General features: G+C 34.9%; 1 long non-coding RNA gene across 1 annotated transcript; it reads left to right on the plus strand.

Annotated features, from left to right (window-relative positions):
* Positions 1-1,753: 1,753 nt before the first annotated feature.
* On the plus strand, positions 1,754-10,360 carry LOC145101794 (uncharacterized). The gene is made up of 3 exons (XR_013705825.1): positions 1,754-1,867; positions 8,390-8,495; positions 8,571-10,360. It is a non-coding gene; the product is annotated as an uncharacterized LOC145101794 (long non-coding RNA).
* Positions 10,361-13,697: the final 3,337 nt, after the last annotated feature.

Genomic DNA, 13,697 nt, shown 5'->3' on the forward strand with positions numbered 1-13,697 from the left:
ATACTTTGATTGCTTTGTTTTAACCAATTTATACATAACATAAACTTACAAACACACGTATGCATCATTAGAAACCATTACTATATACAAAATAAACAAAAAACTATCTATATTTGTCTTTAAGCCACAATTAACATCATTAAACAAATACATGGTATACTAAACATAATACATACATATGGTGTGTAGGTAAATGCGTGTATTTATTTCTATTTATGTTTAGAAAATAACTTTCATTTAAAAAAAAAACTTCTAAATGAGTAATGGTTTCTAACGAGGCATACATTTGTATGTAAGTTTATGTTATGTATAAATCGGTCAAAAACAAAACAATCAAAGTATAATTAAGTTGTTAAAAAAATAAAACGGAAAAAACGACATTTGATCCTTTAAAAATAGAAAAATAAAAAAAGATTGTAGGTAATCTGTAGGTATTTTGTAGTCAATCTCTTACGTCAATAGTTCGTAGCTAATCTGTAGCGAATTACCTACAGAATATCTACGGATTTAGTTCTGTCGTTATTCCGTAGCAATTGTGTAGCTAATTACTAACGGAATACCTACGGATTCTCGTCTGTAACTATTCCGTAGCTATTTTGTAGCGATTCCGTTACTCAATTAGGGTTTCTCATTCCGTAGGTATTACGTAGGTATTATGTAGGTAATTACCTACAGAAATTTTCCGTAGCTATTTTTCTGTGGCAAAACCTTTTATTTTCTAGTAGTGTATGAAGTGAGACTCAATCCGGAGCCCAAATTGACATTACTTGAAACCAAACATTTTCCTGAGCCATACTTACTTCCAGAGTTTGTAAGTTCGGGTGAAAACCTTTGTTTGATGCAATTTATTCCACGGGGTGGTTTGTTCACGGTTAATGAACTAGATTTTGGAAAAATGAAATGGGTATGCTCTGAAGAGACAAGAAAAGAGTATGCGTTCTTTCATAGCAAGTTGAAGAATATTGTTGCTGTTAAACCAGAGTCGTGGGCTGACCCACGGGCCCAATATGGGGAATATGTTGACATTGATAAAAGAAAAAAAGGCAGGTTGATCGATGCAAACATGTGGTACTTCCCACAAGATTGTTTGAATGTTAATGTCTTGCATGAGTGATGCTTGTTAGCAGTCTTATCTTTGTTTTTTTTTTTTTTATCTTTGCATAATTGCATATGTTGGAACATTTTCAATATAAAGATAAACAGAACAACTTATATCTCCCTTTTATGTGATAATTGATAAAGTCCCTTTTCATGATCTTTTGATTGATGTTAACTGAAAATGCTATTGTTTTACCTGGTGAGTCGTGACTGTTGTTTATTATGTGAATGTAGTTCTTTTTAGGCCACGTTTAGTTTTGGTATGCTGGAATAGAGGGTGGAATGGAAAACTGATTCCATTACGTATGATTCAACAGTTTTTTTTTTTTTTTAATACCATTGGAAGCATTCAAGAATTCCGTTCCTGCAAATCCAATGTTTTTTAATTCTTGGCAAGTCTATGATCTTTTTCATGTCTTTCCTCTTTTGGATAGAGTTAATATAGATTACAGACCCATAAAATGGGTGAGGATGACGAAATGACAAATTCTTGGAAGTTAGAAACAAATACTCGATAGTTGTAATAGAACTGGTAATCTGGTATGTCCAACTTCTAAAATCTTTAGGCCTGAGGGGACCATATATTGGGCCCAAGACTTGAGAGGCCCAAAATGCATTTCTATCCAAAATCGTGCGATTGTTATATCATAAATTCATGGAATTGGAAGCAACACTAATCTCTAGTTCTACGGATTACTTCTTAAAGCTATACATACAGTTCAAATTCAAGCCGATTCTTCTACCCGAATCGTCTACCGCCGTCAATCAGGTATTTCTTATGTCAAATACTTATGAAATATTATTATTTTCGTTTTATTATATCAATTTTCGATAGCTGATTAGTGATTACTCGATTATGTTATACGTAGGGTTTAATGGTATATATTCATGATATTTAATACTCTTTTTTCTTCTTATTTGGAAGTATTGGAATGTGAATTCTAACAAAAATTGCATTCAAAAAATGAAAAATAGAATTCTTTAAACCGATTAGATCCTATTCTTTATGTTTTATTAAGAGTTGTTATTTGTTTTGATTTGAAGAAATAGAACGTGAATTCTAATAAAAAGAATTTTTTAAATTTATTTATCCTGTGTGGTTGTGTATGGTTGAACAGAGTCATTTTTTCTTTATGGTTTATTAAAATACAAAAAATGTCAATCTATTAATCCATTTTTTTTTATTTAGCATCAAATCAAAATATATTATAATCATCTTTCCTACATACCAACCACACCAAACCCCACCCCATCCATCCCAACCTTAACCATTTTCATAAAATCTTGACATTTAACTTGTAGATTAGGGTTAAATGTTAATAATTAAAATTTCTTTCCATGATTATATTTACTAATTTTTTTTTTACTTAAATTGATCTTATAAGGTTTATAATAAATTTTTATGGAGTTTAGGTGTTAATTTTATAAAATTTAGGTTTTTACGACTTTTTAGGGTTGTGGGACCTTGTTAGCTATTTAAAAATATAATGAAGTGAAATTAGACTATTTTAATTTATTTTAGGGTTTCATACCCTTTTTCAATTGTATCAATGTTTTTATTTTGTTTTAATTCGGGTATTGACATTCTCTATAGTAGTTGAACAATTCACTTGAATTGTAAAAGTCAAGTATATTGGTCCTAGATTTTTGTTGGATCAAAGTTTCTACAAGATTATGACCTAATATCTACTACTAGGCCATCGCATGATGTGCATATATGGTTTTTATAAAAAAATGCATGAGTCAGAGAATGACCTGAATTTGATAGTTGTCACAGTATCCCCCACTCAAAAAGAATTTTGTCCCGAAATTCATTCTATGTCATCATTTGTCATCGTATGGAAAAAGTTGTGGATACTTTTCCTTCATGAGGTCCTCACGCTCCCAGGTGTACTCCGGCCCGCGTTTTGAGTTCCATCGAACTTTCACAATCGGAATTTTACTCCTCTTGAGTTGTTTCACCTCTCTGTTAAGGATTTGTATCGGCCCCTCAACAAAATTCAGCTTATCACTGATCTTGATTTCCTCCAGAGGTATTACCAATCCTTCATCGGCTAAACATTTCTTAAGATTAGAGACGTGGAATGTGTCGTGAATGGCGCTTAACTCTTGGGGTAATTGAAGTTTATATGCCACCGGACCGATCCTTTCAATGATCTCAAAGGGGCCAACATATCTTGGGCTTAGTTTTCCTTTTTTACCAAATCGTACAAGCCCTTTCCAAGGAGACACCTTTAGAAGTACCTTGTCTCCGACTTGGAATTCTAAAGGTTTCCAACGATTGTCTGCATAACTTTTCTGACGATCTCTTTTCACCTAAACTTCCCTTTATTGAATTCTTAGTTCGAATCATGTCGTTAGTCAATCGATTTGCCAAAGTCACTGCACTTTGAATGGTGGTTGGGTTTGATGAAGTAACCATACCCTGAATCTCTGGTGCCAAACCCCAGATGTAGCGATCAATTCGTTTCTCTTCAGGAGTGACCATGTGAGGCACCAACTTTGCAAGTTCATGGAATCGGACTGTGTACTTCTCTATCTATGTTCCAACCATGGTATGATTCCAGAATTCAGACTCAAGCTTCTAAACTTCATCTTTGGGACAATACTCCTCCATCAACATCTTCTTCAACTCCTCCCATGTTAGTTGATACGTCGTTGCACAACCTCGGGTTTGCACTTGGGTATTCCACCATGTCAATGACCTATCCTGGAGTAGACAAGTTGCATATTCCACTTTGTTGCGTTTGAGACATTTGCTAATGTGAAGGACCGACTCTATACTATCAATCCACTTCAGCAACCCAACTGCGCCTTCTTTTCCATGAAACTCCTTTGGTTTACATGCCATAAAGGACTTGTAGTTGCACTCTCTTTCATTGTTACCCTGATTTCCACTCGGATTTCCTTGAGTAGCGTTTAGACCCGCTGTGACTTGAGTGACGATGTTTGGGATTGCCGCCATGAGCTGTTGTGCTACTAGTTGAGCAACATCAGGTGTTTCGTTCTGTGGGCGTCCACGAGTTGGCCTTCCTGAAGGCATGGTTCTAAGACACAATAATAAAATACATATAAGTAATTATTTTTAAAATAGTGTAAAGTTTTCGGTACTACATTATTTTCCAAATCATTGCATAAAGTCAAAACCATATTTTGCACCACTATTATGCATACAGTTTTATTGTTTATGCAAAATCTTTTATCTGACAATAAACATTTATCATAAATTTCATAACTAAACTTCACATTTCAAACTTTTGAAAAACATAATATAAGTTTTTCTACAAAATATTTAAAATAGTTTAAACATTCCAAAACATTACATCATTATCAAAACAAGGTTTTCAGTTTTCTTCCAAAAGACATTTCAAATGACATCCCACATGGGTATTCAAAACATAACGAAGCAAAGTACAGACATCAGAACCAAACATGGATCACTATCCCAACGAAAAACATCAACACCATAATCATTTTCACCACATTTGCACTCTAACTTCTTTCTCACTCTCTCTTATTTTCTATCACTTCAACCACTCAACACTCTCATTCTCCCTCTCCAAACCCACAAATTTCTCCAGCTAAGAACACCTCTCAACCTTCAAATCTTCATCTTCTAGGGTTGTTCTTCAAGGTAATCACGAAAATCCTTCATCTTCCTTCATTTTTCTTTCTTGTTTTAAAGGTTTTTCTTGTACCTTCTCATTCTCTACACCATTCTTTATGAACATTCATGAACATATCCATGAATGTCGAGTTTGATGATGATGGTGGTAGGGTTTCACCCAAGAACAACATGCATGTTGTTTAATGGTGAAATTCAAGGACCAAAACCTATGTTAAACCCTAAAATACGGATTTTTACAAGTTTTAAAGGTTCATATACCTTATGTATTCAAGTATTTCCTTTGAAAACATCACTATGACCAACATATGTCAATGCATGGTCTTGAAAATGTGATGCATGTGATGAACACCAAGCTAAAGAGCTTGATGATATGTTGGTCATAGTGATGTTTTCAAAGGAAATACTTGAATGCATAAGGTATATGAACCTTTAAAACTTGTAAAAATCCGTATTTTAGGGTTTGACATAGGTTTTGGTCCTTAGATTTCACCATTAAACAACATGCATGTTGTTCTTGGGTGAAACCCTACCACCATCATCATCAAACTCGACATTCATAAAGAATGGTGTAGAAGAATGAGAAGGTACAAGAAAAACCTTTAAAAAAAGAAAGATGAAGGATTTTCGTGATTACCTTGAAGAACAACCCTAGAAGATGAAGATTTGAAGGTTGAGAGGTGTTCTTGGCTGGAGAATTTCGTGGGTTTGGAGAGGGAGAATGAGAGTGTTGAGTGGTTGAAGTGATAGAAAATGAGAGAGAGTGAGAAAGAAGTTAGAGTGTAAATGTGGTGAAAATGATTAGGTGTGTTGGGAAGGGGAAGGGTGTATTTGGAGAGGGGAGGCCGAGTTTTTTAAGGGTATTAGAGAGTCGCCCTTTCACTTATTTCTTATAATTATAATCTCTCCTATTTTTAAATTTTTTTCCATATTTTTATAACTATGCATTAACTTAGTTTTCTTTTCATAAAATCTTGACATTTAACTTGTAGATTAGGGTTAAATGTTAATAATTAAATTTTCTTTCTATGATTATATTTACTAATTTTTTTTACTTAAATTGATCTTATAAGGTTTATAATAAATTTTTATGGAGTTTAGGTGTTAATTTTATAAAATTTAGGTTTTTACGGCTTTTTAGGGTTTTGGGACCGTGTTAGCTATTTAAAAATATAATGAAGTGAAATTAGAAGATTTTAATTTATTTTAGGGTTTTGTACCCTTTTTCAATTGTATCAATGTTTTTTTTTTTTTTTTTTTTTTTTTTTTTTTTTTTTTTTTTTAAATTCGGGTATTGACATTCTCTATAGTAGTTGAACAACTCACTTGAATTGTAAGAGTCAAGTACATTAGTCCTAGATTTTTGTTGGATCCAAGTTTCTACAAGATTATGACCTAATATCTACTATTATGCCATCGCATGATGTGCATATATGGTTTTTATAAAAAGATGCATGAGTCCGAGAATGACCTGAATTTGACAGTTGTCACAGTATCCCCCACTCAAAAAGAATTTCGTTCCGAAATTCATTCTGTGTCATCATTTGTCATCGTATGGAAAAAGTTGTGGATACTTTTCCTTCATGAGGTCCTCACGCTCCCAGGTGTACTCCGGCCCGCGTTTTGAGTTCCATCAAACTTTCACAATCGGAATCTTACTCCTCTTGAGTTACGTTTAGACCCGTTGTGACTTGAGTGACGATATTTGGGATTGCCGCCATGAGCTGTTGTGCTACTGGTTGAGCAACATCAGGTGTTTCGTTCTGTGGGCGTCCATGAGTTGGCCTTCCTGAAGGCACTGTTCTAAGACACAATAATAAAATACATATAAGTAATTATTTTTAAAATGGTGTAAAGTTTTCGGTACTACATTATTTTCCAAATCATTGCACAAAGTCAAAACCATATTCTGCACCACTATTATGCATACAATTTTATTGTTTATGCAAAATCTTTTATCTGACAATAAACATTTATCATAAATTTCATAACTAAACTTCACATTTCAAACTTTTGACAAACATAATATAAGTTTTTCTACAAAATATTTAAAACAGTTTAAACATTCCAAAACATTACATCATTATCAAAACAAGGTTTTCAGTTTTCTTCCAAAAGACATCCCACATGGGTATTCAAAACATAGCGAAGTAAAGTACAGACATCAGAACCAAACATGGATCAGTATCCCAACGAAAAGCATCAACACCATAATTAGGAGTACTCCTCCAAACATATAGCATGTGGTCACCAAACGATCCACAACTCTCTCTGCATTCCTGGCAGTCTGGATAGCTTCTGTCGCATACTGATGCAGGGTATCCATTCTTACCATCATCTCATCCTATATATGTTGATGTTCATCAATCATTGCACGATCCTGACGTAAACCTGCTGCTACACTGAATCCTATATATGTTGATGTCCATCAATCATTGCACGATCCTGACGTAAACCTTGCTAGGTCCTGCTCCGTCAGATGTCATCCCCATAGGTCTGGGGACGCTCTTCCTTGCCGTCCGTTTGCACCCGCACATGCACTTACCCATTTGTTTGATCACTTTGACATAGGTACATACATGGGACCCTATAAATTTGGTGGGTATGCCAAGTTGTGTAAAATTTAACATGACACTACTTAGGGGGTGTTTGGCTTAACTTTTTTAAAAACCAAAAGTCCTTTTTGGAAAAGTTACAAAAAGTCAGGATTTCCTGACTTTTCCAAAAAGTTGATTTTCCTTCTATAAAAACTCCAAAAGTATCTTTTTAAAACTAATTTACCAAACATCTTTTGCATTTTTTCTTTTCCAAAAAGGACTTTTGGCTGTGAAAAGCTAAGTCAAACATCCCCTTAATCAACTTAGATACCTAATCAATTACATAATCGAGAAAAATCCCTAATTTCAAGTGACTAAGGATTAAAACGGAATTAAATAAAATTGGAAAATATTTAAAATTTTGGGGGTAAATAGATATTATCTTTGGTTGAACTTTCGGCCCCTTTTAATCTTGTCATTTATCCATGAAAGCATATTCACGGATAAATGGAAATGATGAAAGGGGTCGAAAGTCCAAATAGACATAATATCAGTTTTCACCCTTGTTTCCCTAGCCTATTATCTTGCTGGGCGTGTGGCTATGTTTGAAATTTCTCGTTGTTTCAAAAAAAATCTACAAAGGAATATGACAAGTCATTTACATTGGTTTGTTTGTAATTGAGTAATTGACTTAGTCACTTGTATACTAGGATTTAGGAGTCAACTTATTCAAATCAAAAGCAACTTTGTTGTTCGTTTACAGCTTTGTAATTGAGCATTGTCTTCAATTTTTGTATTTTTTTTATTTTTTTTTGTATATATATTTTGATAAAGAAAAAAAAGAGGAGATAACATTGTTTCCTAGATTACTCATGCACGCACTGATATAGACGTCCATATAAATTAAATTAGGCATGTAGTGATGTACAAATTCATATTGCTATCTTCATGACTTCATGTTTGTTTTGTCTTTTACTTGGAACATTTTGTTAAAAATTAATTATTTGTGAAGGGTAGTATCTGTATAAACATTAATATGTAATGCTTGTTTTCAACTTATAATTCTCTTGTATGCTAAGTGAAATTTGAACCGACCAAGATCTAAAGTATATCTATTCTTCTTCTGCAGGCATGGTAATGGCTAAGACAAGGAGTAGGAATAGAAATGGGAATCATGATGATGCATTTATCAAGAAGAGGTTCAAGACTCGTGACAGAAGTGGTGTGGTACCCTGGTGAGATCTTAACCACGATGTTATTTATATAGTTATGATGCGACTGAGAGTTGTCGATTTTCTTGCATTCAACAGAGTTTGCAAATCATGGGGATCGTTCGCACTCTCTAATAGAAAGAGGTTTATGGCGTCCAAACCACCCATGTCCATGTCTATATGCTTGTGCTAGGAAAAGCAGCTATGTAACGTCCCAAAAATTAATACGAAAAATTTTCGTTTTTAAGGGTGACTTTTCACGTAAAGTTGGCAACTTTACACTCAATCATGGCTTAATGGGACTCAAAGCTCAAAAAGGAGCTTAATAAAGATCTTAATGCTTGCATGGACCAATATCCTCCATATAGTTTGCATTTTTATGAACATGGGGCCTAAATGGAGCTAAGATCTAGTAGCCTTTGCTTCTGGAGTAGATTAAAAGCTCAACTTTAACAAAAAAGACTCAAAAGTGAATAAACAACACCATAAACTAGATCTAGCACAAAAGACCATCAAGGTGAGAGCTTTATACCTCAAATGGCTTGAAATGATGATGAAGCTGGATCTACAAGCTCAAGCTACTCCCAAGCAACCACCAATATTTCTTCTTTTTCTTCTTCTTCTTTCACTAAAACACCACCAAAATCTCACTTACAAGCTCAAAAACTCACAATAGGCAATTAGGGCTTCGACTTCAGGGCATAAGATGATGGAGGTTGATCATAAGGGTGTCTAAATGCGAGAAAAGTTGTTTAAATAGGTTGCAAACTCTAAAATTAGGGTTTACCCGTACCTCGTGTACAACATGTGTACTCTATGTACGCCCCCGCGTACGTGGATGAGTCCCGCAATCTGGGAATAGCTTGTATAATAAGCGTACTCCTAGAGTACGCCCTGCATACTAGCTAGGGACCAAAATGTAAAGTTTTGCATTAAGGCTAAAAGGGAAAAATTACCAGAATATGAATGTTACAAGCTGCTACCTGGAGGACTTTAAAGGATGATGAATCAAAACCCTCCTTCCCAGTTCTGTTAAAAGAACATGTGTTGGATTAACTTATGGTTACATGATCGTATACAGGGAGAAAACTCGTGACTTCTGTCTTGTGAATCCTATCACAAAGTATGGACTTCATTTTCCTAATGTCCCCTTTCATGTAAATCCAGGAATAGGAGTCAAGGATATCCTTGCCTTTTCACCTTCAATACATGGGTACGTGTTTGTTGTGATAAATGGCTACGACTACCAAATATGGATTTCTATAGAGGTAAAAAAAGAATGGAATCATGAGTACACCAATTTTCACATCCATGATTTACATGCTTTCAAGGGGAAGATATATACACTAAATGTCGATTTTTCATAGGTATTTCAAATGAGACTTGCTCCGGTGACAACATTGACATTACTCTATACACATTTTCCGAAGCTAATCCGAGTTTTCGAGTTTGTATGTTTGGATGAAAACCTTTATGTGATGGCATAATGGTCACAAGGTTATGACAATATTCAAAAACCAGATATTTACAAACTGAATTGGGTGCCTCTTGAAAAGACAATAGAAGAATGTGCATTCTTTCATAGTTACATGAGGCAAAGTGGTGCTACTATTAAACTAGAGTCATTTGTTGCCCCATCGTCCCAATACTGGAGATTTTCTGACAGTGATAATCCTGGAAAAGGCAGGTTGTTTGTTGCAAAAGACATGTAGTGCTTTCCCCATGATTGTATGAATGCAAATATCTTACATGAGTAATAGGCTTTTTACCACTCTTATTTTTGTTTTTATTTTTTCATATGTTTGAACATTCTCAAGATGTTGAGAGTCTACATTTATTGATTTACGTGTTGTAATTTATTGTTTAAAGAATCATGTTGTTGTGTACTCTTTGCTTCAGATAGAACAACTATATATCAATTATATCTCCCTTTTACTATTAGGTCTTTTGGTGTAATGGTGGGATATCTTTTTGTTCCATATTGGACTAACTCCTTTGTTAAGTGGTGGGTTTTGAAAATAATTTGCATCATCTATAGAATAAGATATTACAATATACAATCTATATCATATAACGTAGTAATAAAAACTAAAAAGCTACAAAAAAAATAATAAGTGTAAGAAATTGGAAACGAGGAATTAGATATGTGAAATATGGTACATCTTGTAACATCCGCGCTCCCAGGTATATTATTTATTTATTTATTTATTTTTGAGATCCATTGAGCAAATCGATGAGTTGGTGCCTCAACTCGTCGAGTAGAGACTAATTCACCACGTGGGTCTAATGACCGACTCAACAAGTCAGGGAGCTGACTCGCCGAGTAGACGTTGTGAGGTGAAACCCTAAATCCCCAGGTTTGGGGCCTATTTAAGGAAACTTATAGCCTCATTTGCGGCTCACCAGCTGTCCAACCTTCTTGTGTGAAACCCTAAACATGTGTGGTGAGCTAAGAGAATCTCAAAGCTAAACTTGAGAAATTTTAGTGCATCTTTTAAGGAGAAGAGGAGTTTGTCCAGCAAGGAACAAGGAGGAACTGTTGGATCCAGGGCCAATTCGTCCAAAGCTTCAAGAGGAAGGTAAAAAGCCTGCACCTTTCTCATTTATTTGGTTAGATCTCATGATTTGGAAGATTAGGGTTTCTACCACCTTTTATTAGGACTTCGAGCATACAGAGTTATCATGAGGTTTAGACCTCAGATCTGGACCCTGTGAGGTCCCTAGATTCCAAAGGTCCCAACTTTATTCATCCATATGAGGGTTATTATGCTTAACACCTTGTGAGAGCATGTATTGGTATGTTGGAGCAAAATTACCATGCATGAACGTAAAGATCGAAGTTTTACGTGACAATCGAGTCTTGGGATGCTAGATCTAGTGTTTGGAGGTAGATCTACCTTAAAATGTCTGGATGAAAAATCAGATTGAAGGGACTCGTTGAGTCCATGAACTGACTCGACGAGTCGGTTAGGGTTTGTCCCGATGAGCTTGATCATGCGATAACTCGACGAGTTGTGGGTCAAGTCGACGAGTTGAGCTGGACCTTCACAAGACTTCTGAGGAAACGAGTAGACTTGACGAGTCACATGGATGTACTCGGCGAGTCGGCTCAAACATGGACTGTTGACTCGAGTTTGACTTCTGTTGACTTTAGGGTTTGGTTAAATATGAGTAATGGAGACCATGGAGGGGTAAAATGGTCTTTTACCCACTTCAAGAGTTAGAGAGAGAAAGAATAACCCTTGGTTTATTTAGAGTCGTGAAAAGAGTATTAATTAGAGATATTTATCCTTTGTGTTAGGCACTGGCTAGTTCGAGATTCGAGTGTGAGGTTATTGGCTTGCTTGCTTACGAGGTGAGTCTTCTCACTATACATACCTAGAGTGGTAATCTGAGTTGTGTGACCGGAGGGTCTTATGTGTTTATATTGAGTATTGTGATATCATGCATTATGTCTATGTGAATTATGTTATTTATTATTCTGAGCTTACTAACTTAGGTCCGGAGGGTCCATCTGAGTTAGGACCGGAGGGTCCACTCGAGTTATGGGACCAGAGGGTCCCACTGAGATACATTGACCAGAGGGTCTTACTGAGTTATAGCCTCGAGTGGCTAATGAGCTGTGTGTGGTATTTTGGGGAACTCACTAAGCTTCGTGCTTACCGTGTTATGTGTTATGTGTTTCATGTACTTCTAAGGATCGCGGGAAGGCACCGGCTTGATTGTACACACACTCACGTTGGAGATATGTTTTTGGAGGATCCTGGATTTGTGATAAACAATTTAATTTTTTTTTGATAAATTGATAATTGTGATTTTTGAGAAAATGTGACATGTGTTTTAAAAATGAAAATTTTGGGTTGAAAATTTACGGTGTTACACATCTTAGATTTGATCTAATATGAATTGTTTATGAACCCTTGTATGTTTATTTTGTATTTGTTTTGAAGTTTCATGTTCAAAGGTGAGTTGCATAGCATCTCACAAGATGTTTCATAGTAAATATCCTCAGTTTATTTGTTGTTTTATTGCTTCAGAACCAGTGTTTTTTATTCTGTTTTTTATGTATGTATTTTAATAAATAGATATAGGCGTAAATTTTAAAATTAAAACCAATTCTTTATTTTACGTATAGATTAGAATTTTTTTTATTTAAAAAATCATTCCAATAGTTATTGTTTAGTGATTTTTAGGAATTTCTCTAAATGAAAAATGTTATCTTACTCAAATTGTCCCAATCCATTACATTAACTTCCTAAAAGTAGTTTTTATTGACAACTTCAACCCAAAATATGACTTAAATGAAGTTATCATCCTTTGAAGGACAAATGATACAACATAAACATACCTTAGATTTCATAAACTTGGGAAGGCTTCATCTTTCTTTATCCTTTCATCTATTGAGCCATAAAAGCTTGTAATTATTCAAATATTATTTGTCTCTTTATCCTTTCATATATTGAGCCACAAATCTTGTAATTATTTAAATGCTATTTGGTTGATTTATCATCTTTTTTCGTTTAACCTATAATTACCGATGAAGTAAACATAACACTTAGATAGATTCAACAAGTTGATAAACCTAACATTTAGATAAGCCCAACGATTATATATACCCAACACTTAGATAAACTAAAAATTACATAGGCCCAACACTTAAAAAAGCCCATCTTTACCATCTTAAATCAATTTAAAACTTTAAGAAATGGTAATCATTCAAATTAACCAATTCCCACGTCCTAATACAAATTAAACCCAAATGCTAACCTAGCAATCAACTTCTAGCCATGTTTCCTCTTAATATGTATTTGAAAGGTTTTCATCTTAAGTCATCATCAACACTTATTCCTTATCAACTTCAATTCCCCTAAACAGAACTTCATTATCGGTAATTTCACACCCAATTCAATTCCCCTCCCCCTTTGGTTGTACCTTCTCATAAGGAAACATGCGATTCCCTTTCTACTAGCAACCTTTATCTTTAATCCCGACTAAAAGATGTAACATCCAGTTTTCAAGTATGAGTTTTAATGCTTAAAATCTCATGGAATTTGGTGGCCGCGACATGGTGGGGAAGATCACCACAACGTGGCAGCCACATTTGGGTTGCGGTCATTTTTAGTTGCCACGACGTAGTCGTGTATTGGCTATGACGTGGCGATGTCCCGGGCTCAAACCTTAATTGTTCAGGCTTAAGGCCCTATTTTAGGGATGCGATGGCTATGG

The sequence above is a fragment of the Lactuca serriola genome, chromosome 4 (assembly GCF_051521515.1).
Source record: "Lactuca serriola cultivar US96UC23 chromosome 4, Lser_US96UC23_V15, whole genome shotgun sequence".
In the NCBI taxonomy this organism is placed as follows: Eukaryota; Viridiplantae; Streptophyta; class Magnoliopsida; order Asterales; family Asteraceae; genus Lactuca; species Lactuca serriola.